Below are 16,153 nucleotides of genomic sequence, written 5' to 3'. Positions count from 1 at the left end.
ACACTTCTTGTAGGCTGCAGAGTTTTATGGATGGATACCTGTCTCTCCACTGAGGTCCCTGCCTAGCCACAGGAAGTAGTCTTTTCAGGTTCCAGATCCCTAATGCTGTGACTCACAGCTAAAGTTACTCCCTTGATTCTTGGGCACTTTCCTTATCCCAGGTCTCTCTGTCTTGTCCTGGAGATGCCTCCATCCTCCCCTCCCCTGTCAGTTGCAGATTACCCACTCATTGTCATGGCCATCTGGGGATCTCTTCTATCCCTCCCCACACCTGATCCAGAACTCCGACACCCCCCTCCCCTTTCCCAGCTCCTTCCCCTCCCCATGCCCTCTCCCACCCAGTTGGCTCCCTCCATCTGCCTCTTATGAGTATTTTATTCCTCCTCCTAAGTGAAACGGAAGCGTTCTCCCTTGTGCCTTCCTTCCTGCTTAGCCTCTTTGGGTCCACGAAGCGTAGCATGGGTATCCTGTATTTTATGGCTAAAATCCACTTCTAAGTGAGTACACACCATCCATGTCTTTTCGAGACTGGGTTACCTCACTCAGGATGATAGTCTCAAGTTCCATCCATTTTCCTGCAAAATGCATGATGTCTTTGTTTTGAATGGGTGAATAGTATTCCATTATGTCGATGTATCATTTTTCATTTATCTTCCATTGAAAGACATCTAGGTTGTTTCCAGTCTTTCTGGCTATTATGAATAAAGCTGCCAGATATACAAAATCTCATAGAAGAGAAAATGGGAAATAGCCTTAAATGCATGGGTACAGGAGACAATTGTTTCAAGACAGAACACCAATGGCTCAGGCTCTAAGATCAAAACATTGATAAATGGAACCTATGGAAAAGCTTCTGTAAGGCAAAAGACACTGTCAATAGGACGAAATGACAGACTACAGGTAGAGAAAGGTTCTTCACCAACTCTACATCTGGCAGAGGGCTAATATCCAAAATTTATAAAGAACTCCAAAAGTTAGACACCAGCAGCCCAAATAACCCAGTTAAAAATGGGGTACAGGGCTAAACAGAGATTTCCCCACAGAGGAATCTCAAATGGCCAAGAAGCACCTAAAGAAATATTCAAAGTTCTTAGTCAGCATGCAAATCAAAACGCCCCTGAGATTCCACCTCACACTAATGAGAATGGCTAAGATCAAAAACTCAAGTGACAGCACATGCTGGCGAGGATGTGGAGCAAGGGGAACCACTCCTCCATTGCTGGTGGGAGTGCAAACTTGTACGACCATTTTAGAAATCGATTTGGCAGTTTCTCAGAAAACCGGAAATGGTTCTACCTCAAGACTCAGCTATACCACTGCTAGGCATATACCCAAAAGATGCTCCACCATGCCACAAAGACACTTGCTCAATTCGTAATAACCAGAAACAGGAGTTTTCTTTAACGGTGTGACTGTGTATAAGGTCTTCTATTCTAGCCTGTGTATGGAAGGCTATGCTACCACTGTCCTGCAGCAGACAGCTGGAAGCCCGTGGCTTGCAAGCAAAGCCCACATTCCCAAGGACAGATGGCTTTTAATCTCTGCTGTTTGGCTTCCAGAATTCATGGGCTTTGCTTACTCATATATTTCCTCTGTTATGGAGAATTGGATGCTGGTAGCCCCTCTCCTCTGAGAAAGTAATATTTTTGAGACACAAAGTCACCTATCCTTTTTCTGCCTTTTAATCTCTCAAGAACTGCCATCCTCACTGACTAAGTTACGGCTTTAAGCAAGTATAGAGGTAACCTGAGCTGGAGCCAACACACCTTGTTCTGTTCTACCAGGAAACTGACTCAGAAGCCACTCATCGAATAAACTCTCATGTAGCATTGGTTCCTTTAAATCAAGGACTGTGATTTTTTTTTCCCAAACACAGAAAACCATCACATTCTCTGGTGGGTTTATGCTAGCATGATCCTGATCCATTAGTTGGAAAAGAGGGATTGCTGAACAGTGGCAGATGAATTATTAAATCATATTCTGATTATGGTGAAAGCTGCAGGGAATTACATCTTTACTTACGATATAGTAGGAAAACTCGAGTCCTCAAATAGCAGGACGTTACCGTGTAAGCACCCTCCAGAGAATTGAAAGCCAAACTGTAAAGAGAGTAGAATGATCTGTCAATTCATTTTTTAAATTAACTTATTTTTTTAATTGACAAATGACAAGCTGATGTATTTTATGGTGTCTGACATGATGTTTATGCAAAGCCTTACTCCAAACTTCAGATAAAGTCCCAGGAGTGCTCCATACCTGACGGTCTACATCGTAAAATATAAGAGCATAGGTTTGACATGTAGAAATAGGAGGCACGGTTGTTCTTATCTTTATGTCAAAGAGTATCTGAATGCAACAGGGAGTAGATTAATAAGGCTGAAAACGAAGAGAAAAAAAACAAAAACCCATGAGAAAGAGAGATGAGGAAGACCGTGGCTAAGGAAGGGAGCTGTTGGAATTCTTGGCCCAGCATCGTTACCTGTCAGACACTTATGTACAACACACAGCATTTTAATATCTTCCCGGGTAAATAGCAATGTCTTTCCTTTTTATGAGCCCTGCCACAGCTGCCGTGGCTCAATCGGAATAGACTCAGTTAGCTTTTCAATAATTCTGGGGAAACGTTGCCAGAAAAGGATAGCTCTCCGGTCTCCTAACATGGAGTCATGTTAGCAAAACAAAATCTGTACTGCCTGGAGAGAACTCCCTGTCACTGCTGATTCCACTGGGGACCTTCGGTGGCAGCACTGGCTGTTTCTCCTCTGTGGACTCGTGTCATTCAACAGGGTGGCTCAGAAGGAGTGTGAAGAAGTTGCTCTTAAAAACCAAGTTGTTCTTCTGAGATGGTTTATTATTCCGGGGTTTTGTGTGCTTGCGTGATGGTTTGGTTGAGTTTTTTTTTTTTTTAATTTCGGCATGATTCATACCTATTGGTTCTGAGCCTGGCGCACCCAATCCAAGGAGGAGTCGAGGAACTTGAAGCCCGGTATGAATAATGAATGGGCTGTGTGCGCGGGAGTCTGTATCCAGTCAATAGTAAAAGCATGTGCAGAATTCCCAGGCAGCGGCATGCTCATGGATGCTTTCCATGCTCTCTCTCTCAAGGAAAAGAAGACTTGAAAGCGCTTGAGCAACCAACATCCGCAGTCAGATCGGAAGACTTTGCCCTGGCCATCCCCAGAGCGCCACCAGAACGTCTCATTAAGGTATTCGGAAATGCAAGATGTTTTTGACAGCTTTTGCTGACGACCAATAAACAGCCTTCTTAGTCCATATCAGGATGCGGTGGGGGCATTTGTGGGGACAGTGAAAACATCTGTTACTTCTCATAATGTGTTCACAGAATCACTTTGTATAAACAACTTACGGTAAGAAGTGGTCCTATTTTGCACAATGGTTTCACACCATTCAGTCTGTAGTGCTGTAGGCAGGGCAGAGCAGCAAAGTTCTTTTCATAATGGCTGATACTCAGGTAACTTTCTCCTTATCTCCCCCCTTTTATTCTATCCTGATCCACATCAGTAGTGTTATCCACACCCCTGGAGGGCCTTTCCTCTGCTCTGTTCATCGCCAGGAACGCAGAAGTGTGTGTCACCAATCTCTAAAGTGAATCTCAATCAAGTTAACAGTGAGGATTATCTTTCACGTACTACATCTTTAATTTTTGTCTTATTATCTTCAAGAGCCATTATTAGTATTTGACATACTCTGCAATTGTGACTGTTTTTACTGAGTGGAGAGCTAGTTTCGTTGGTGGGCTACTTCGGTAGCACTTGTGATGTTTCCCCCAGTTCGTTTGTATTTCGTCAGTTCCAAAGTTTTCATGGTTCATTATCTGCAGATGACCATGAGCACCCTTGCATTCTGAAAGAATATGCCATTACATATGCCTCTGTGCTCTGGGGACCTACCGCACAGATGATATTTTAGCAAGAATACTGGGTTGGGGGTGGGGGTGGGTAAGGAGGTGTATACAGAATTTGTTTCTGAGGAGTGCTTTCTAGGGCCGTGGCAGGTTTCATTCTTTGGTATGGTACCCGGGTGTGAAGGTAGCACTTGTAACAGTTACATGTGTTAGAGTTTGTAACGAGGATGTAAAATATCTGCCTGAATGTCTTATCTAATGAATGCCATCAAATTCAATTATCACTCGTAGACTCTTCATTAACCAATCAAATTATTCCTACTCTAAGATGTTTCGAGCACACTTTCCCTAGGCATAAGCGCAGGCTTTTGAAGGATATTGGTGACTCACAGATTTATAGTTGGACTTCAGTGTTCCTGACCTGTGGGATGCCTTAAGCATCGCTGACATGGCTGTCACCTTATGTATGAGAAATAGTATTATTAGAGAAAGTTTCGTCTTTGTGTCCATTTTACTACTTATATCTATACTAGAAGTTATATAAAACAGGTATGACAGTTCATCCCTGTAATCCTAGTACTCAGGAAGCTGAGGCAGGGGGATATCATGGAGTTCAAGGCTGGCTTGGGTCACAGGGTGAGATTGTTTGTCCAAACAAAAATAACGAAACTTTGAAGTTAAAAAAAAAAAAAGAATGAGTGTAGAGAAAGTATGTTGGTTTGTTCGGTGGGCTCATGTCAGAACAAAAGGTTTTCCTTTTAGGGATACATTATTTCAGAACTAGAACCGTCTGTTTTCCTTACAGGAAGACATGACTGTGGAGGGTCACAGCTGTTATTGTTGAAGTGTGCTTTTACAAATTACCATAATTTCTTCACACGGGTTATTAAAAGAGTGGCTGGTTCTAAAACTGCTCAGACCCGGTGTCAAGAGCACTTTAATTCTCTGTGGAATAATTATGGCAGCGTTGATGTATAATGAAAACTTTGAGCATTCCATAACGAAAGACAGATGGACAGATGCCCGCCATCCTTATGGTGGTGATTCTTACCACACAGAGCTTAAAATATTCCTGGTTGATTCTCTCCTACTTTGCTGCTGTCTTCTAGTCTACAAATATGTTGGAAACATCTCAACATGTAGCCTAAAAATCAGGCAATAGAAATATGCGTACTGAGATTCGATTCCAGGCATGAATCAGAATTTCTGGGCCTGGGGACTAGATTTACCATTTAAATTATACATATCAGCTTATCGCTATTGTTAGCATTCTGTCTAAGCTCCACCCCCACAGTTACCTGGCAACAGCCAGGTATGCCTGACACTATAAAAGGGGCTGCTTGGCCCCTCCTCTCTCTCTTGCTCTTGCTCCCTCTTGCTCTCTTGCTCTTACTCTCTCCCCGCTATGTCCCCTCTCTCTTCATTCCCTTCCCCCTTCTGTCTACTTCCTTATACCTGCCTCTACTCTACTCCTTCTCTCCTCTTGTATTTTTTTTTTACTTCTTTCTCTAACCCCCCTTAAACTTGCCCTTAAACTATATTCTATACTATACCATTGTTTGGCTGGTCCCTCAGGGCAAGAGATATCTCAGCATGAGCCCACTGAGGCACCTTCTTTCCCCAGAACCCCATAAAACATATCCCCCTTCTCTTCATCTATTTATGAGCACAGCAGCTATAAACTACAAGGTTTAATGAAATCGATAAAATAGCTGATAGGAAATATATGCAAATACAATTGACATAGGAAATAGGAATACTGAAATTAAATTTGGATTTAAATTTTCTTCCATATAAATATGAAAGAAATTTATATACATATTATATATATATATATATATATATATTTATAAACACGATTTTCTGGGACTAGACTAAGCAATATAGGTGGCCTAACATATCTATCTCTCTCTCTCTCTCTTTCTCTCTCTCTCTTACTTATAGCTTAGTATTTTGAAATTAAAAATTCCATGTTTATTGTTAGTCAATGAGACCAAGGGCACACACATTGATTTCAAACCTTCTAGTTAATGATCTTTACCATAGATAAAAAATAAAAAATAAAAAAGACACTTCATTCATAACCTGTACAATCATTATTTTTTTACTCTAAAACTTTATTAAGCTTTTTAAATAAATAACTTATGTTTAGCACATTATAAATCTAATAGGCACTGTTTCTTGAAAAATTTCAACCTGTCCTTTATATTGATCCCACCGAGACAACTACCGTAGGTGTCTAAAAGGATACACTACTGATAAAATTATGGCAAATCTTTGAGACTCTAGCTCACAATTTCCTCTTGAGTAGTCATTTCTATCTGGAGAATTTTCTCATTCCTTTAGTTTTAGTACAAACAAGTAAGATACTATTTTCCAGGTAACTATGCCCAAGTCTAAGGTAAATACACTTAAATGAGAGTTAGGGGACAGAGCACTGTCTTCTGAACTATAAAAATACAAAATGTTGTGATTACCTCAGGCACTGGAAGAAAGCAAAAATCACCATTGGCACTAGGAGGAAAACAACAGCGAATATGTGACCCATAAAATTAATTCTTACTTCCTGCATGGTGAGCCCACTGAGGCAAGGCTCTAAAAAGAAAAATAGACACAAATTTACATCTGCAGGTCAACTGACATTGTGAAATAAGCATAGGTTGACAAGATAGGAATGGGTTAAATGGCTTTCCAAATCCAGGAGCATCCTTGATAAATCAAAGGAAGAAACAGAGTAGGGGTGGAGGGGCATCAGGGGAGTGAAGGAAAGGTGTTGAGTTTTCTTTCCAAGGTCATTTTTGGAGAAAAGAAATGGTACTGAGGGTGTTGTTTTCTACATTTCATTCATAAATTAAATATTTGGTATCTAAAATGCATCTCACATAAAAGGAATGCTGTAAATGACATTCGATTCATTTTTTAATTGACAAAAGTACACTAAAATGTTACAATGTATACAACACTATTTATTTGTAACACTAGCGACCTGAAGTGATGCACAGTGCAGAGCAATGTTTTCTGAATCCTAACATTGTATCTATTGGTTAGACAAAATGCTTTCATGGTACTGATTTGCTCTCGATATCCATAGCAAAGGAAAGCAAGTTTGATTGTAATTACTAAAGATTGAAAAAGAATATAAGATATTTTTTCTAAAGTGCAGGACCATAGGATAACAGTATGAACAGTGTTCTCCTGGGCAGAGAAAAAGGTGCTGGGGAGCTGAGATCCTGACAGAGCTACAGGCTAAGAGAATACCAAACTATAGAATATAAAAGATGAAGCTGGTGTAATAGCTCATCCCTATAACTCCAGTTCTCAAGCTATTGCAAGGAATTCGAGACAAGCTTGGATACTGAGTGAGTCCTGGTCAGACAATAGAAGACTGGGTCAAAAACAAAGCAAAACAAGCAAACGTTTCCCCCCGCCCCCCAAAAGAAAAAAAATCCAGAAATAATGTTCATTAATGGTATTGCCTATAACTTAGGAGAATTGAAGTTCTTTTAAAATGAAAAACGGGCTAGACAGATGATTGATTGTTTAAAGCACTGGCTGTTCTTCCAGAGGCCTGGGGTTCAATTCACAGTAACCTTGTGGCAGCTCACAACTGCCTGTAACTTCAGTTCCAGGGGATCCCTGACCACCCCTCCCTACACACACACACACACACACACACACACACACACACACACACACACACACACACACCTGCAGGCCAAAGACCAATGCTTATAAAATAAAAATAATAGAGTGAAAACTGTCTGTAGCAGTAGGACATCCATTTAGAACTCAGATAAGGACACACACGGTGAGCACTAAACCTGGTCTAGTTGGCCGGCCTCAGTATAGTGAACCCAGTGCAGAGAGAGCACCCCAGTGCTTGAGTTTCTATGCATCCTGGCCCTCAGGATGACTCAGCAAGAAGTTCAGGCAGACAGGATCTCCATTTTAAAAAGGGATTTGATCCTTTGTATCTTTCAAGAAGTAAACAAAAGTGACCCATTTCTGCCTTTATGCTCTTGGCTGTTCAGTTGACTTACAAAATATTTACTGAATCTGTACTTTGTACTGGGAACTGTACAAATTGTATTAGTTTTGATTGACGTATTAGGGCACAAATAGTATTTGCACTATTGTTTTGATTTCTATATTTGGTTTTATTATTTGTCTTGATTTGTGTTTCACAGCTCTGAGTAGTTGGAGGGAATAGGTGGGGTTTGTATTTGGGGATGAAGGGCCAGGGGTTTGATTATTTCAAGGAATAGGCTTCACTGCACATATTTTATTTCTTTTATAGCTGGACTTTAAAGAGGTCATGGCCCTTCTATAAAGGGCCCCTACCACTTCCATGAAACCTAAAAAAACAGCTCTGATAACTTTAAAGTCAACAGAATTATTGGTTCATAACTAAAACTCTCCATTCTAAGTATAATAATAATAATAATAATAATAATAATAATAATAATAATAATAATAATCTCAAGCTAAAGTCTTTCCTGTAGTATGTCTTAATGTGGCCCATGCCTAACTGCCTCGGTAGTCTATGAAATGAAACAGAAAAATCTCCAGAGAAATTCTGGGGAAAAAAAACAGCATATAATTTTTAATCGTCTAATTTTTAATTAAACAAGACTAGAAGAAGCTGTGTTCCTAGTAGCTGCTATTCTAGAAAGGTATCATGGAGCCTTCTAAATCCCTCTGCATTCAATATGTCTTCCACTGCAGGAAGAAACTTGCTCATCTGCCCTTAAAAAAAGCTGTCAAGAGGGATTTTTAAATGTGAACACCTCCTTTTTATGTGTGGTCAAAAACTATAAGTAAAACAGAGAATGCAACATTGTAAACATCTGGGGAGTTTTAGGACAGAGACAGGCAATGTTATAGCTGGGCAATAGTGGTGGTCTCGCCTGTGACCGTGGGTGTATCTGCACCCCAAGGGACACTAGCTCTCTCCAGTTGGGATTTGGGTACCAAGAGCCGTGGCACTAGGCTATCACTGGGGTGCAAATTGAAACTGGTCAATTCAATCTCGATTTGATTGCTTCCAGATACTACTGTGTAAAGTTGGGCTTAATAAGATTACAAGAATATTGCTTTCTAACCATGTATAAATTTCTGGGGTGGCTTTATTAGTCCAGTCTTTGGAAGTGGTGCTTCAGACTTGCATGAGTAATGCTACAATGTCAAGTATTGTCACTGTTATGTAGGAAATTCCTTGATAACGTTCTTGTATTTAGTTTTCCAATCAGTCTGTCTTTGTTTTATTCTTCCCTGGTCCAAAAGTTCTTGCCCAAGGTAAAGCCTGAGATCTTCATGCTTGAATGTGCAACAATAATATTGCTAAAATCTTCAAATGCCAGTCCCAACAACAACCTCTGTGTCCTGCTCCCAGTGCGCAAAGAGACTTCATTTTGTCAGAGACATAAATGATTAATAAGGGGCAAGTACATAAGTGTTCAAACCCACCAAATATTCTCAGTGCACTCGTTCTACTCCTGTTTATTCTTCTTAGCCTCGCTAGTGCCTACTGTGTTCCGCTATGAACAAATATCATTCGTTCCATTTGTTTTAAGTCCTGTAAGCCTTTGGTCTATCTAAATAAAAGGGAGACAAAAAATACATTTATATAATTGATAAGTGAATTGCCAGAGAGAATCCATAGGGCATGGCCTAGAAATGGTAGAGTGCATGCAATGTTTCATTGTAGAATCATGACCCCACCGTCCAGGCCAGAAAGGCCTTTTATCTAATCTTCAGCCTTTTCTTAATTCCATTTTCCAGTGACTAAGTGTCCTACTCTGACACATCAAAACAAATTTTCTGTTCTCTGCTGCTTGTCCGGCAGAGTGACTTTGGCGTGTATTAGGTTGGGCTGGCTAATTCCACATTCAGTAAAGCTTGTGTGTGACTACTCAGTATAAAAAGAGCAGGCTGGACTTCTGAAATTTTATTTTGGTCATAGGAAGGAAAATGGTTGAGTTGGGATACTGATGATAAGTCAGGAAACTGATAAGACAGGAGCATACATCCACTTTTGAGAATGTTTATGTTCATCCCCAATGCTTCATCAATTCATCTAAGTTAGTGACTGATTGGAATAGTATCAATTGAAAGGATCTAGTTAGGTTAGAATACATATTTATTTAAGCATCACTTTAAAAATAGTATTTTTCAATTCATTATGTTGATGTTTATTTAAGACAAATAAAGTGTTTTAGAAAAGTTTTCTATTGTAAAGTAATACAATGCTTTTTGTTTCCCATATTTGGTGTTGATTTGTGTCATTTGGATGTAGTTCGGCAAGTATTTGACAGTTAAAAGAATTATCATTTGGCCATAGCATGTAATCTCTTTAAATATTGTGCCACTAAACATAATTGGAACAACCCAGAAGTTTCACATGAACATCAAAAAGAACTTCCCATCATCCCACAGCGACGCGTGAAGGAAGCAGTGGCACCATCAAATAGGTGGGCGACTATTTTTCAACTCAATAGGGACACAAGAAAACAATGAGAATCACTGAAACATAAATTTGCTTGGGTCTCTACAGTTATGAACTTTAGGAAGCTGTCTGTGCTGCTCCCCGGGGCCTGCTGTAACGTAAGACCATTAGACATCATGGTTTATGAACTACAGAAGTGAATTTCCCACAGTTCTCTGGGCTGGGGAGTCTAAGGTCAAGGTGTTGGCAGATTAAGTATCTCTTGATGGCCTATTTCCTACAGGACTGCCTTTCTGTAGAAGCTTTATACAGCAGAAAGGGCAAGGGGGTGTCTCTTAGGCCTTTAGTGTAAGAGCATTAATCCATAAACATAAAACAGTTTGTGAACTCATCACCTTCCAGAGGCTGAGGGGTTAGATTTTAACATATGAATGTGGAGAAGCATAAACATTCAAGCCCTAGTACTTTCTAACACTGGCCAAGTGCAGCCTTGTCAGATTTAACCATTTGCGTCTAGATTCTGGTATAGCCACTGGCCGCTAACTTGCTTCCTATAAAAAGTTTCGGTATTCTGCAATGATTATTACCTTGATGGGGACACATACACATCTTACTCAGAATGTGAGCATTACTAAAGATATAAATCCACCAGAAACAAACAAACAAACAAACAGATAACCCTAAGGGCTGGAAAAGGAGAAGTCCTAGGCAGAGCCTGAAGACTAGGGGCTAATGTCACAACCACAAGGGGAGAAATAGGTCCCTTTTTTTGGCTCTCTCCTGTCAAAAGGTTTAGTGCTCAACTGGGTTGGAAATCCTGAACTGAAAATCTTGTTTAGATTCATACCAATAGGCAGATCACGTGTTTCCAGAAGCAACAAATGCAACGTACCCAGAGACCCAGGAAGATGTCAAAGCATCAGTGCCTGAGCAACTACATGCAGCAGAGAAGGTAACAGAGGACATCAGACCAGTGTCATGACAGCATCAGACTGGGCCCAAGCACTGTGAAGATGGAGTGCACATGCTCTGTGTACATGCATCCTTCAAAGCCTCATAGAGAGAAAGTAAGGGAAACGCACAACTAAATAAAGAAGCATCTTTGACGCAGAGCATGAAGAGCCGCTTTAGAAGAAAAACCAAACAAACTTTCATTTTACAATGAGACGGATGAACGATTCATGTTCCAGATGAGGCCCAGAAAAACAAAGAACAAGCAGGCTGAAAAAAAACAAAGCCAAACAAACAAACCTGTTTATAAAGAGAGAAGGAGAGAGAATTTGAAAGCATATATAAACCATTTTAAATGAATATAAAGGAAATCGTAAATGGAAGTCATTATAAATAATGGAACACAATAAGGGCAAAGTAGGTCTTAAAAAATAGACAAATTTTACATAAAAGAAACTTGTGGCTTTCAAACTTAAAATTTAATGGAAAGTTCTAGCAAGAAAGAAGAAACAGCCAAACAGGATGAAACTGAACGCTGAGTCATATCTGAAGAACCTTTGTGGAGTGGTCATATGTGGCAAAAGCAGGAGATGAAGAAGAGACACAGAGGGAAATCTGATCAAGTGTCTTCTAGGACTTCCAAAACCACGCCATTATGAGCTTATGCCAAAGAATTTTAGGGTTTGAAGAAAAAATTTCTTTGACTACAAAATGGTTCTCAGAATCATTTTGTCACAAGGCCGAGGAAAACAGTGTAGACTTTACAGAAATGTACAGAATTCCTATGACAGAAAAAAGATACTCAAAGTCAAAACTGCAGAACAATATATAAAGAAGATATGGGGGGGGAGGAAGCAATGGACAAGTTATCAATCGAAATACATACGATATAAAAACTAAAAGAATAGGCACCATGACAATGGGAGAATAGCCTCGGGTATTAAATGCAGCTCATCAGGAAACTCAACTTCCTAATTTAGGGGAGCTCATTATCAAGGATGAAAAATAACAAAGTCATCTTTTGAAAAAAAATGTCTAAAGAAGTCCTCCACCCGCAAATAAATTTTTATTTGTTGTTATTGGCTTGTTACTTGTTGTAAGACACCCTCATTCTACAGCCCAGACAAGCTCTACCCCATGGTGATAGGCTCTTTCTCCCTCTGCCTGCCTAGACACTTGAGATTGCAGGCTGAGTCACCAAAGTGGTTGTCATTCAAAAGAATTTTGAGCCATAAAGTAGACATTCCCTAATATTTTGGTAAAACCCTAGATGTAATATTTAGGCAAGAAAACCCCATTTGTTCTATTCACTAGATTAAAAGCTTTTATTAATGAAATAATGTGAACCCCAGCTATACTGTCTGATATATCTATCCAAATATTTGAGGTCACAGAAATATCAGAGAGGTGCCCCCCTGAGAGCCAGCAAAGTGTCCTAAAACACACTGTATGACACCCTGACCATGTCATGATTTAGGCATTAAGTCTTTATATTGCCATTGTCTTAAAAGGCATTTCTCTTTTTTTTTTCATTTACTTATTTATTTATTTTTACACTCCAGATTTTATTCCCCTCCCAGTCCACCCTCCAAATGTTCCACATCTCATACCTCCTCCCCACCCCCTGTCTCCATTAAGATGTCCCCACCCCACCATCCCTACCAGACCTCTAAACTCCCTGGGGCCTCCCGTCTGTTGAGGGTTAGGTGCATCTTCTCTAACTGAACCCAGACCCAGCAGTCCGCTGCTGTATATGTGTCAGGGACCTCATCTCAGCTAGTATATGCTGCCTGGTTGGTGATCCAGTGTCTGAGAGATCTCAGGGGTCCAGGTTAATTGAGACTGTTGATCCTCCCACAGGGTTACCCTCTTTCTCTGCTTCCTCCAGTTTTTCCCTAATTCAACCACAGGGGTCAGCAGCTTCTGTTCATTGGTTGGGTGCACATATCTGCATCTGACTCTTTCAGCTGCTTGTTGGGTCTTTTGGAGGGCAATCATGATAGGTCCCTTTTTGTGAGCACTCTATAGCCTGAGTAATGGTGTAAGGCCCTGTGGCCTCCCTTTAGCTGGATCCCCCTTTGGGCCTGTCAGTGAACCTTTTCCTCAAGCTCCTCTCCATTTCCATCCCTGCAGTTCTTTCAGACAGGAACAATTGTGGGTCAGAGTTTTGACTGTGGGATAGCAATTCTATCCCTCACTTGATGCCCTGCATTTCTGCTGGAGGTGGGCTCTACAAGTTCCCTCTCCCCACTGTAGGACATTTCATCTAGGGTCCCTCCTTTGAGTCCTTAGAGTCTCTTACCTCCTAGATCTCTGGTACATTCTGGAGGCTCCTCCCAACTTTCTACCTCCTGAGGTCACCTGTTTCCATTCTTTCTGCTGGCCCTCAGGGCTTAATCCTTTTCCCCCACCAGTTACCAAATTATGTTCCCCTCTTTCCCCCCACCCCCCCTTTCCCTTCCCTCTTTTCCCCCTACCCCCTTGTGGTTGCTTTCTTCTCCCTCCCAAGTGGGACCGAGGCATCCTCACTTGAGCCCTTCAGCTTGTTGACCTTTTTGAGTTCTGTGGACTATATCCTGGGAATTCTGTACTTTTTTGGCTATATCCACTTATTAGTGAGTACATACTATGCATATCCATTTGGGTCTGAGTTACCTCACTCAGGATGATATTTTCTAGTTCCATCCATTTGCCTGCAAAACTCAGGATGTCCTCCTTCTTAATAGCTGAATAGTATTCCGTTATGTAAATGAACCACATTTTTCTGTATCCATTCTTCTGTCATGGGACATCTGGGTTGTTTCCAGCTCCTAGCTATCACTAATAAGGCTGCTCTGAACATGGTGGAACACATGCCCCTATAGCATGGTAGGGCATCTTTTGAGTATATTCCCAAGAGTGGTATTGCTGGGTCTTCAAGTAGATCTATTTCCAATTTTCTAAGGAACCTCCAAATTGATTTCCAGAGTGGTTGTATCAGTTTGCAGTCCCACCAGAAATGGAGGAGTGTTCCTCTTTCTCCACATTCTCACCAACATGTATTGTCACCTGAGGTTTTGATCTTAGCCATTCTGATTGGTATAAGGTTGAATCTCAGGGTCATTTTGATTTGTATTTCTCTGATAACTAAGGACTTTTAACATTTCTTTAGGTGCTTCTCAGACATTCAAGATTCCTCCTTTGTAAACTCTCAGTTTAGTTCTATACCCATTTTTGGGTTGAGTTGTTTGGGTTTTTTTCTTGGTGCTTAGCTTCTTGAGTTCTTTATATATTTTGGATGATAACCCTCTATCGGATGTGGGGTTAGTGAAGATTTTTTTCCCCAATCTGTAGGTTGCCAATTTGTCTTATTGACTATGTCCTTTGCCTTACAGAAGTTTTTCTGTTTCATGAGGTCCCATTTATAAATGTGAAATCTTCGTTCCCCTGAGATTTCCTTTCTAGTTTTTGAAGTGTCCTTAAATGTGATCCACTGTGTTTTGAAGATTTGCCTCTAAATATTTACAGGTATATATATGCAAATGCCTTCTCTTTGATAGTATCCTTATAAAATTTTATAAGTTAATTAGTGGCTTTCATAACATCCTTTTCCGAGCACTTGTAGTCAGCATAGAATGGTTGAGCTAGAGACCCAGAAAGTTCTGTGAGAATTATAGGAGGGTGCTTCCAACATATAGTCATTAGACAGACTCTTTATACTGGCAAGTGATTTCTTTGAAAATGACTAGGGCATTGTAACTCTTCTTGAGTAATAGAGCATCACACTATACTAGTGCTATGTTAATTCCATCTAATTAGGCAGAAAGACATGCAATTACTGCATGGTTCATTAAGAGCTTATCTTGACCATGGACAGAGAACAATGCCTAGAGACAAGCCAACTACTAAGGCAAATTAATAAGAAAACTAGTAAGAAATATTCAGAAAGAGGGCTGAAGAGATGGCTCAATGCTTTGGAGATCTGACTGCTCTTCCTGAAATCCAGAATGTGGTTCCCAGTACCTACATAGCAGCTGGCAACCATCTGTAACTCCATTTGGAGGTGTTCAATGACCCATTGTGGCCTTCATGGGACTGAGTCATAAAAGTTATGCACAGACGTAATTGCGAGCATTTATTAAAATAAAGAACTTTCATACCTGCATGCATGAAATAAATATGAAAATGAAATATTCATAAATAACTTTACTAGCTTTTCGATGAAAAATTAACAAAACAATGTAGCAGCATTACCATGGCAATATAGCCATTTTATTATCATCTTGAATATAAAGTGTACATTGAAGATGTTATCAAGGAGCAACAAAAGCCATGACATTTGAAAGAAAAATATATTGGACGTCTGTATTCATAGAATAAACTCATTATCTGACACAAAAATATCAGGTACACAGAAAATTAAATGATGGCTCACAGTCTCTGAGAAGTTCACAGTGTAAACTGCTAAAAGTAAACATCGTTTTAAGGTATTCAAATGGGATTGTTATAAGAATAATCCTAGGCATGCCCTCTTTATTAGAGACTTGATTTAAATTTTCAGTCTCATGGTTGAAAATGGAATTAAAATATAGAATGAGCAATATGACCACACTTATTTTCAGGTTGTAATGACATCGCAAGGAAAAATTAAAGAACTTTCAAGATACTAAAATAATAAATAAATATACATCAAATGTGAACTCATTCTCTCTCACAGAGAGAGAGAGAGAGACAGAGACAGAGACAGAGAGACAGAGAGAGAGGCAGAGAGACAGAGAGATGGGGGGCAGCTTAAGCAATAGGAAAGTATAGTGAACTATGTTGGCAAACGTACTTCAGACAAGAATGTTGAAGTCTGTTTTTTACCTTTTTTAAAATGCGAATTATTTAGCTTTATGTGAAAAAGCTCAATA

General features: G+C 40.0%; 1 protein-coding gene across 4 annotated transcripts in view; it reads left to right on the top strand.

Moving 5' to 3' along the window:
• The window catches only part of Syt1 (synaptotagmin 1), a 547,682-nt gene that overhangs the window by 115,983 nt on the left and 415,546 nt on the right, over positions 1–16,153 (top strand). For 2 of the 4 annotated variants that reach the window (XM_087555883.1, NM_001033680.2), the window contains 1 exon segment: positions 3,106–3,206. The exons of the other annotated variants lie outside the window; for them this stretch is intronic. The gene's annotated coding sequence lies outside the window, so the exon portion shown is untranslated. 4 annotated transcript variants of the gene reach the window in all.

Source organism: Rattus norvegicus, chromosome 7, assembly GCF_021556685.1.
Source record: "Rattus norvegicus strain SHRSP/BbbUtx chromosome 7, alternate assembly SHRSP_T2T, whole genome shotgun sequence".
Taxonomy (NCBI): Eukaryota; Metazoa; Chordata; class Mammalia; order Rodentia; family Muridae; genus Rattus; species Rattus norvegicus.
The sequence above is the reverse complement of the archived record's forward strand: the minus strand, read 5'-3'. Positions and strand labels throughout refer to the sequence as shown.